This window comes from Rutidosis leptorrhynchoides, chromosome 7, assembly GCF_046630445.1.
Source record: "Rutidosis leptorrhynchoides isolate AG116_Rl617_1_P2 chromosome 7, CSIRO_AGI_Rlap_v1, whole genome shotgun sequence".
Taxonomy (NCBI): domain Eukaryota; kingdom Viridiplantae; phylum Streptophyta; class Magnoliopsida; order Asterales; family Asteraceae; genus Rutidosis; species Rutidosis leptorrhynchoides.
The window spans coordinates 5,774,270-5,786,012 of NC_092339.1; the positions used below are offsets into that span (position 1 = coordinate 5,774,270).

Below are 11,743 nucleotides of genomic sequence, written 5' to 3' on the forward strand. Positions count from 1 at the left end.
AGAGCAAAACAATACATATGATGTTACACTTAGGAGAAAGTAAATAAATGGAAGTAATGCTACTTGCCATTAATTATAAAGTTAGATGTACCAAATAAAAGATCGTGGGTATGACAACATGATGCACTAATAAGGATTAAGATATTAAACTTATACGATTGTTTTAACCCATTATGGGAGATTTTTAAATCAACTTTAATCCTATTAATTTATTGGCTTCAACATGACTATCAACTAGAATAGTTACGTTGAGGATCTAGCTAGCTAGTTATTCTTAGTTAGAGGCAATATAATCTATGTTCTTGTTAGAATTATGCTAAAAGAAACAGAAAAATAAATCTATATTTGACTTTTAGAAACAAGAAATACAATTAATTAAGCCGCGTGTCTAATTGCTATATCACATTGAAAGAGTAAATCGAGTTCGTGTATCTAGCTAGATATATTGCAAATAACACAAGATGTATTCTACAATATATTTCTCATAGTTTGCACGTACATTCACCTATAATCTATAGGCACTTAGTATCTCATATGATTCTTAACAAGATTTAGGGGTACGCGCTACGCGGTTATAAATTATTGATTGTGATTCTATAAATATAACGATTGTCAAAGCATTATATAGTTCAAAAGTTACCGAAAGGCGGCTATTAATTACGAACATAATTTACATCCCAAAATATTCAATTGTTACAAACATGCGATAATTTACACGCTAAATTGTTGTATGAAATAAAAACGTGCGCTAAAAATGCAATATCTTCTACTGGTCTATAAAAGACGGCCTGTGCAGATGACTTTTGACTTTTGCAGCTTGAAAGCCATGAGCTAATATAAACTTCTGACTTCTACAGCTACGACGACTCGAATTATTTCTCAAGTAACCTCTCAGTATGAGATTTAGAGAGTCCCATAATACCATCATACCATCAGTAGTTCCAATCTACAATTAAGCAAAACGGATTTCAAAAAGTTGTATCGTACTATCACATAAAAGTAAAAATGTTTTTGCTTTTAACAAACTTTCAGATGACCTATTACAAAAATAAAGACAACTACAAAGTGGTTTGACATTCTAATCTAGATTGACCACACAAAAAGTTCAAATTATATTAGTATTTTAACAAATTCATAAACCACATATTATGTAACTAATGATAGTTGCAGCTCTCTCCTCATCAGCAGCTGCTCCATCAGTAAACATGGTTTACACAGCCACCCGAGGTGCCTGTGAACATCAAACAACATGAGGTAATCTAACTACAGTAGTAGTACTGAATGTTAATCAATGGTGAATACTTAATAGGTCACAAATACTACCTTTTCGCTGTCATGAGAAAGAGATAATGAGCAAGTAAGTTTTTACACTTGCAAAACAAAGTACCAACATAAGATGAGCAAGTCAAATGACACAAAACAAACAACCATAAATTTCAGAAAAACAGGTTAGCTAAAAAAATAAGTTCATATTATAAAGAACTGACTGACTGACATACATACTATACTATACTAAAGTGCCTAATTCAAATGATCAAAATCAATGTTCAAGATGAACCCTAACCAAAAAATAATAAATTGAATAAATTACTATATCAATAAGCATCAAATTAAAAGCTAAAATTACCTGGTAAAAACAAAAATGATGATGGTCGGCAGAAACCTAAACATGAAGGAAAAAGATATCAGCGAATTAAACAAACAAATAATTAATATCCAATTTCATCGTCACCAATCACAATATGATGAGTTAGGGTTTTAGTTGGTACAATAAACATCAAAACTGATGGTTATGAATACAACAACATCATATTAGTGTAAATACCTTCATCCGCTTACCTTACTTTTTTGCGTCAATTGTAGCAGGTGATGATTTCATCTGCCTTTTTTGGTTGATTTGTTGCCGTTTTGTTTGGGGAAGAGGATGAGGGGTTTCCTATTCGTTTTAATCATTAGGTCCTCAGACGCTACAATAACATCTTCACAATCATTTTACCATTTTTCTTTAACCCCTTTTTAAGATGTCATACTCCTGCTTAACGCTACACCAAAAATTAGTTTAACAACTAATAGGAAACCCTGGTAGAATAGATGAAACTTGATATAAAAAAATAATAATACCATTTATCTTGCAAAATCGTTCGCAATCGAAAGAGTAGAAGCACATAAACCCTAAATCAAAGAAATAGCAATACAAATTTCAGAAACCATTAGAAAAAAACCCTAAATGAAGAAATAACAATATCGTTGGATTGTTGGGAATTTCTTATAATAAGTGGCCACATAATCTCTTGGCAGCATCTGTGAGATACAAATGATGAGGTTTTGAAGCATTTATTGTCATATGTAAGCGGGTAATACAATTTCAATACAAATATGTAATCTAAATATAGACAAAACACAAACTACTAACTTACATAGTGGCTGTAATCTTCTTTTGTGCTTCCACATCAAGTAGTGCATGTTTTTGTCTAAACGATAAATCAAAATACAGCTCATTTGTAAAATGATCAAATCCAACATGCATGTAATATGTGTACGATTATTTGTACTTCTCTTTTAAAACTCATTTGATGCTAGTTGAAACATTGAAAAGAAAAAAAGACAGAAGATTTATAATTTTTCTAAGTGCAAAAGCATAACATATGTAAAAACTTATTAAAAGCTTACCATTTCTTCTTGCAACTTATTTATGTAAAAACTTATTGTTAGTTACATCTCTGACGGTGACACATTCGTAAGAGATCCTGCAACTTATTTAGGTCGTTTCAAAGAATGATTTGCGCCAAATCTGGATCATTCTGTCATTCGCGATTAAAGGGTCAGAAACTTAAAGTTATAAACGTATTATACAACTGAATGAAAAAAGGTACACCTGAGGGGGCTGAATGGACAACATGGTTTCATTTGTTGGATGTTATGCAGCTACAGTTTAACAAACAATACAAAATAATAATAATCGCAAAATCAGATGAATCAGTAATGGTCAATTTTTAAGTTTTCTTGAATATTTACTAAAATAATAATATGATAATTAAAACCTAACATATCACCATGAACTTGAAATTATAAATTAACTACAAAATCAAAATTTAATAATATTACAAGAATATTGTAACTTACAGATCTATGGAAGGAGATGATATCATGTCGTGGGATGCAGTAGAAAATACCTGAAAAAATCACAGTAGGTCATTAGTAAGTGAAAAGGTGAGAATACGTTGAAGAAGATACCTGGAAAAAATTGCAGTAGAAAATACTTGAAAAAAATATCATGTTTCAGGTCATTGGTAACTTCCAGACCGTTGTGAATAAATTGCATAAATTCTAAGCGTTCCTAAATTAAAAAGTGCAGTAGAAAATACCCGAAAAATGTACAATTGAAGAAGAAAGCAGCAGAAATCTGCAATTCAGAGGGAAAAGATGAGAATACGTCTTCATTCGCCATTGATTATAAACCCTAAATTCGTCAACATCAGTGATAAACACAGAAAAATAACACTTAATTCAAATGAAAAAGCATTAACTTTCCATTTTCCCCTTTTAATTGTTATTGAAAATTGATTAAAAAAGATGATGGATTTTGGCAAGAAGGGGTGTTTTATGCGTTTAACGTCACTTGAGACTAAAAGGGGTCTGCCGTCGGAGGTGATTTTGTATTTCCTGCGTATTTTGATACAATGAGAATTACATCCACCAAAACCCTTTTTTTTTGCTCCTCGCATGTGATGACCCGGAAATTTCCGATCAAATTTAAACTTTAATCTTTATATATTTCCGACACGACAAGCAAATTCTATAATGTTGAGTCTCGAAAGTTTTGAAATCTATATTCATATATGCAATTACCCTTTGACTTTGCTAGACGATTCACGAACCTTTAAATATAAATAGAAATGAATATATAAATAAGAATATATGTAAATAAATATATATTATAAATTAAACTATTATGCAATTTAGTTATTATGGAATATAATAACTTAAGATAATTTAAAAAAAAAACTGTTATTTAAAAATGTTTAGTTAATTATTGAGAGTATATTGAATGTAAATGACTTTGAACATAAATGTGTCAACATTAACAAAGTATTAAAGGTGTACACTGAGATTATTGCTTCAAGATATATAATGAATATATTTATGTTACTTGATATCTAAAACATAATTAAATATGTAGTAGTAGAAATATATATATATATATAATCTATAGATACAAAATTGTTATATATAAATGATTGTAGTATTATTATTACTAATATTGTTATTAACATTAATAATATTAGTATTATTATAACTAGTATTATTATCATCATTAATAATATTATTATCATTTTCATTATTATCATTGTTATTTATTATTATTATTATTATTATTATTATTATTCCTAATATATATGAAAATTGATATGTACAATGAGTGTTATTAATATTATTTTAAAGATACGAACTTGATACATACAAATTATTATAGTATTATTATTACTAATATTATTAGTATTAATATAATTCGTATTATTATAATTATTGTTATTATAATTAATATCATTATAATTAGTAATATTATAGTTAGTGTTATTATTATCATTAATAATATTATTATTATAAATTTCATAACTATTATTATTATCATTAATAAAAATATTACTATTATTATTATTATACTATCATAAATTTTTATGTACATTAATTACAATATTAAGAATATTATTATTGTTAATTAATAAGATTAGTTAGAATATATAAACATATATGTATAAAAGCTGGAATATATCAAATGCAGGTATAAATACAGATGTAATTATAATTAATTCATATAGATACAGATTATATAACCAGATATATCAAAAATCCGTATTACATATATACTGACTTATGAATATATAATTACAGTGTATATATAAATATAAAACAGATTTTTATCCCTATCTGATTGATATGGTTTTGTTTGGTTCCTTTTAATACGAATTCAGTTGCAAGTAACTATCAGTCTTTTTAAATGGTTTTGTTCCTGTCTATAAACTAAAACACAGATCGAATCAATTCAGTACGACATAATCAATTTCTGTACAATCACAATCGACTTTATTTTTTTGTTTTGTTTTGTTTTTAGTGTTTGTTTTCCTTCTCTGTTTGATCCCTCATGTCGACATTCACTCAGTAATATATCACTTTATTATTCATTCTTTGTTAGTAAACCAGTCGACTTTCTCACATCATTATCAATTACATCAGTTATCGATTATGGAATTAAAAACAGAAAAACAGTTTATGAACTCAGGCACGTGCTCTGCTCTCTTATCTTTTTACCCGTAATTTGAATACGAACCAATTTTTAAATTGTAAGAATGCCATCATGTTAGGAATCTTATGTTTAATCTATCTGCAAAGTTTCAAAACTCAATTCCTAACATCGAGTTCAAATTTAAGAGTCAAACTTAATTGTTCAAAAAGTCAATCGACGTGTTCTTCACCAAATTCGATTTTGTTTTTATTTTCTAAGTTAAATAAAGGTTACAGAAAGTTTATAGTCACGATTGTTAATCTATTTCATGAAGAAACCGAAGGCTATAACAGCCTCTAAGGTCGAAAACGATTTGTAAGTTCAACATTTTTTTTTTATTTCCTGATCAGCTTTTATTTTTTTTTCTTTTATGTTTTAATTAATTCAAATCAATCTTTAAACGTTTCTGGTTAGCTATATATATCTCCTAAAACCTACTTCTGTAGTCGTGTTTTGATTAATCAAGTGGTTTGGGACAATTACGGTTCTGAGAAGATAAAGAAAAAAAAAGGAAACAGATTAAATACGGTTTAAGTATCTATAAGTTATAGTTTATAACAGAATAAGCAGAAGTGGTGGAGTGGTGTTGTGTAATTCAGGTTAAGCTTGAGGTCTCGGGTTCGAGTCCCGTTCACGGTGGTTTTTCTTTTTAAGGATTCTTATGAGGTAGTCTTTATTTTTTTTAAAAGTACTTATTATTATTATTATTATTATTATTATTATTATTATTATTATTATTATTATTATTATTATTATTATCTTTATTATTAATTATTGTTATCATTAAGTTATTCAATGCTATTAATATTTTGATTATCATTATAAGTTAGATTATTATCATTACTAGGTATTAATATTATTTATGTTAAAAATGATTGTAAGGATTATATATATATATATATATATATATATATATATATATATATATATATATATATATATATATATATATATATATATATATATATATATATATATATATATATATATATATATATATATATATATATTGATTATAAATGCAAATATGAAAATTATTATTATTACTAAATATTTAGAAGTATCATTATCATTAATCAAATTAAGAGTATTAGCCTTATGTATCATTCTTATGGGTATTATCATTTTTAGAATTATGATTATTATTAAAACAATACAATCTATTATTATAAATACTATTATTAGTATCATTATATAATTATTAGTATTATTATAATTTTCATTATAAAAAGTATCATATTTAAATATGTCAGTTTATTTAAAAATTAGTATTATCATTACTATTACTAATATTACAAAGTATCATTAATAGATTTATCATTTAAACACTAACATTAGGATTAGTGTTTCATTTCTGAAAATTCTATTAAAACTATCATTTTTACCCTTATTATTAAAAGTATTACTACTAAAACTATCATTATTATTGTTATCAGTATTATCTAGATCACTATTATTAAAATAATTATGATTATAATAATAAAAGTTTTAATGACATTATTAAAGTCATAAGCATAAAAAAAAAAAAAGATTTCAAATATAATTATGTACTTAACAAACATAACTTGTCTATATTAATATTTATATATAAAATGAAAATATATATATAATGAAACTTAATAATTTTTTTATATATATATAAAAATTACATCAATAATAATAACATACATATTTGTTCGATTACAATTACGTATATTAATATATACACAAATGATATAGGTTCGTGAATCTGAGGCCAGCCCTGCATTGTTTAGTTGTTCAATGGCGTCATATGTATTTTTACTACAAAAAACATTAGGTGAGTTTCATTTGCCTTTTTACCCTTTATATTTTTGGGCTGAGAATACATGCGCAACTTTTATAACTGTTTTACGAAATAAACACAAGTAATCGAAATTACGTTCTATGGTTGAATGATCGAAACTGAATATGCCCCCTTTTAGTCTGGTAATCTAAGAATTAGGGAACAGACACTCTAATTGACGCGAACTCTAAAGATAGATCTATCGGGCCCAACAAGCCCCATCCAAAGTACCGGATGCTTTAGTACTTCGAAATTTATATCATGTCCGAAGGAGGATCCCGGAATGATGGGGATATTCTTATATGCATATTGTGAATGTCGGTTACCAGGTGTTCAATCCATATAAATGATATTTTTGTCTCTATGCACGGGACGTATGTTTATGAGAAATGGAAATATGAAATCTTGTGGTCTATTAAAATTATGAAATGATTATTTATGTTAAACTAATGCACTCACCAACCTTTTGGTTGACACTTGAAAGCATGTTTATTCTCAGGTACAAAAAAAATCTTCCGCTGTGCATTTGCTCATTTTATAGATATTACTTGGAGTCATTCATGGCATATTTCAAAAGACGTTGCATTCGAGTCGTCGAGTTCATCAAGATTATTATTAAGTCAATTATAGTTGGATATATTATGAAATGATATGCATGCCTGTCAACTTTCGATGTAATGAAAGATTGTCTTTTCAAAAACGAATGCAATGTTTGTAAAATGTATTATATAGAGGTCAAGTACCTCGCGATGTAATCAACTATTGTGAATCATTTATAATCGATATGGACGTCGTCCGGATGGATTAGGACGGGTCTTCACAGTTGGTATCAGAGCGGTGGTCTTAGCGAACCAGATCTTGCATTAGTGTGTCTAAATAGGAGTTGTTAGGATGCATTAATGAGTCTGGACTTTGACTTAGTAGTTGTTAGGTTATATTAATAAGTCTAGACTTGAACCTGGTCTTCATGTCAAAAAGTTTTGCTTATCATTTGGTGTCGAAAATTATCTGCTTATGATTCTTAGTCTAGACACGTCTTGCTGCATTGATTGCATGAATAGTGTATAGACAAAATTCATATCTTATCATATCTACTAATCCATATCTTAGCGTATCTGTCACTGTAGACTTTATCTGACACGTTTCCTTAATTTTCTCCGTAATTCACGGAATCTTTGGAAGTATGTATAGATATTCTATATATATAATTAGAATATCATTCGATATTCGAAAATCATTTCATATCAAAACCCTTTAACTGATTGTGAGAGATGAATCCTACACCTAGCTTAGATTCCATTAGTTCCGGAAGCGATTTCGAGATGTATATTGAAGCAGACTCCGAAGTCAATGAACCAGAAGTGTCTCAACCATTTAGTTATTTTTCTTTTTGAAGGAGATGGGGGTAGGTCCGAGACTTACTCACTCGATGGAGAAATGAAGAAGGCGAGCCCTACCGCGAACCAAACTTACCTCCTAACATCGGAGAAAATGATGTACTCACTGGTGAACCTATGCGCAACACTGTATTCACCCTTCTTGCTAAAGTTTTCCACCTCGAAGGTCACATTACTGCAATTTCAGAAAATATTCAACCTCTACTTCCGAATACTAATCGAAGGGGAATGTTAGAAGAAGTTAGGGAACTTCGAATTGATAATCAAGATCTATCAAATCAGATGAGTGGATGGATAGAAATGATAGAGGGTAGAATAGAAACCCTGAAAAGAATGGTGCGTGATCTACAAGCTATACTTACTACACCAACATCATCACCAACCTCAGCACCAACAACACTTGTAGCACCGACATCAACAGTATCACCATCAGCAGCACCAGCAGCATAACCAGTACCAACCACAACAACATCATCACACGTCTCAACCTCGCAGTCTATACCTCAAGCATAATCATCGTTCTACGAATCGTTCTACATAAACTATCTTCGTCCTTCATGGCGATTATATAATCCCTAATGTTTAGAGATTATGTTCTCTAGTTCTAACCGTAAATCTGATGAGTTTAATATCACATTGACTCATTAAATCCATGATTACGTCTGAAGAAAATATATATGTATATATGTTTTCATAAAGATGGTAATTAAAAGTTTTATTGTACAAACTGTTAATGGTGAAAATATTTTAACGGGTAGGTAATACCCGAGGAATATTTAGATTCCACATTAATAAGTTACACTGTACATTCTTCGAATCTGATTCAACGGTCATTTACTATCCTACTTATATCTACCGATATACGAATCCGTTCACCACAGAATAACCATTTTCATTCAATTTCATATTTGGATTTTGATTTATCAGAATCCAACAAGTGGCATAATGAAGAAAACATTGGACAATAATAAAACTTGTTAGAAACAAACAAATTAACTATGAGAAAATTTTGTTAAGAATCCACGCTAACTGTTCCTAGCTAACTGATCCCAGCTAACTGATTACATTTTATTTATCACAATTTAATTATCACAATTTTATTTATCGTCATTTAATTTCTGTTATTTACTTTACGTATTTTATTTATTGTCATTTAATTTTTGTTATTTATTTTACGCACTTTAAATATCGGGACATGTATACAAGGTTTTGACATATCATATCGACACATCTATATATATTATTTGGAATAACCATAGACACTCTATATGCAGTAATGATCGAGTTCTCTATACAGGGTTGAGGTTTATTCTATAATAATAATAATATATATACTTTGAGTTGTGATCAAGTCTGAGACATGTACACGGGTCATGATACGTATTAGTTAATTCGAATATTATATATTAAATTATATATGAATTATTGGACTGTCAACCGTGGACTATCGACTGTGGACTAATAACTTTGGATAATTAAAATGAATTAAAATATTGATCATAACATATGAAACTAAACAATTCTTCAAGTTTGCCACTTGATTTCATCTCAAACCTCATTTGTATCTTGACGATTACGATCCACGTTCAAACCTTTCGTGATTCTTGAAAACATCTCAAACGAGAGGATAAACCAACCGCACTTCATCTTCGGGAGAAAAGATTGATGCATTTAGTTATGCATCTGAAAAACTCTCGGAAACTGAGTAAATATTTAACACGTAGTTGTGCTAATTCCTTTAGTATTATTATTACCCAAAATAACTTGGTAATTCCTTTCAAAGTAGCAAATTTTGACACAGCTCCATCAAATCAACTTCGACTTTTCGCTCGAAACAACCTTATTATCACCTTGATTTATATGTATGCTCTTTTATTGTTACCGGGGAACCTTTTATATTCCACCATATACAGTCAGCGTTTAATCATCTAAAAACACAATTCTCTTAAAATCACCTCGGATCGATAACCAATGATTCAGATATGGTAACAGTAAATGTAGAGGAATCGGCAATCAGTACTTTGAAAACTCACAGCATATCTACATCAACAGTTATATGTATAACATTTATCTCTTAGAATAATGACTTTCCATTATGAAAAGCACCCAGTCTACGAATCAAAACTTCAAATTTTGAGGAAGCTGAATGAAGCAGCAGAAACCGTAGACAACCGTAAACGACTTTAACCGTTGAAAGTTTGATGATAAAGAATGGAGTATTGGAAACACTCAATATAAAATTTAGTACCGAAAAGCGGATTATGCGAAACTATGAAGGAAGCCGTTGACAGATCACAAAGAATAAGTTTGACTTCAAAGAATCCAAATGATTCAATGCCTGCTGAGGTCTTTAGCGAATATCTTGCTCCTTACTCTAAACCCTTACGGACAATAGTTTTCATCATCCTCTGATCTTAGATATTCAAAGATATTATCGTATATTCCATTACAAATATCCTCCATATTTCTGAAAATATTTTCATAACTATTCTTATCTGAAATCAATAATCTCTTCGTGCTATCAGTGTTACATCGTATAGAAACTGTTAGTTTCTATATTCTATAAACCTTCGAGCTTAAACTATGAATGCTTTGTAAGTAGTGTTGGGAACTGATGCATGAGTTAGTATAATATAATGACACTTGATCAACGTGATTATATTACAGTAATTCATGCTGAGTTTCTAATGGAACGTGATGATTCACAGAACATACCGTCATCATGTGCCATTTACATGACTCCTACATTCTACCCAATCTATAAACATATCAAAAACATATTTTTCTTGATAGTTCTATCTTTCCGGATATTCTGGTAATTAACAAATCAAGATCGCGTCGTTACGATTTCCTTCTTAAAACATTAACTATGTTTATCCAAAACTTCATACCTATGAATTCTGGACCATTACTTGCTTTACTAAAGATCGAGAGGAGAATAAAAAGGCAAAGAAATTCGAAATATAAGGGAAGATATAAAACCCAGCAACAACCCAGAAATTACAAACGTGTATATCAATACGTATTGCAACGTAAAGACACGTGAGAATTAAAAACACTATAACCCCAAGGGTATAGTAGAAGTAAATAGATTCTTCCGATGGCAGATGAAAAAGAAGAATGACAGATATGAAAGTTAAGAGGATATCAAGGATCAGGATGGGATGGGGCATATTAACAAATGCTTTAAGGTATGAATTGAGGGAGAATGAATAGAAGGTGTGAGTTGTAAGGAAACGATAGGGGTGGATTTATAGT

General features: G+C 29.2%; 1 long non-coding RNA gene across 4 annotated transcripts; it reads right to left on the reverse strand.

Annotated features, from left to right (window-relative positions):
- Positions 1-663: 663 nt before the first annotated feature.
- On the reverse strand, positions 664-3,651 carry LOC139858400 (uncharacterized). 4 transcript variants are annotated; one of them, XR_011762935.1, is made up of 9 exons: positions 3,366-3,651; positions 3,124-3,173; positions 2,876-2,925; positions 2,671-2,801; positions 2,418-2,471; positions 2,122-2,301; positions 1,840-2,042; positions 1,628-1,663; positions 664-946 (listed from the first exon to the last, which is right to left on the reverse strand). It is a non-coding gene; the product is annotated as an uncharacterized lncRNA (long non-coding RNA). The 4 variants fall into 4 exon arrangements; XR_011762934.1 differs by having other exon boundaries at positions 2,122-2,471; XR_011762933.1 differs by having other exon boundaries at positions 2,418-2,801.
- Between the last annotated feature and the right edge of the window lie 8,092 nt (positions 3,652-11,743).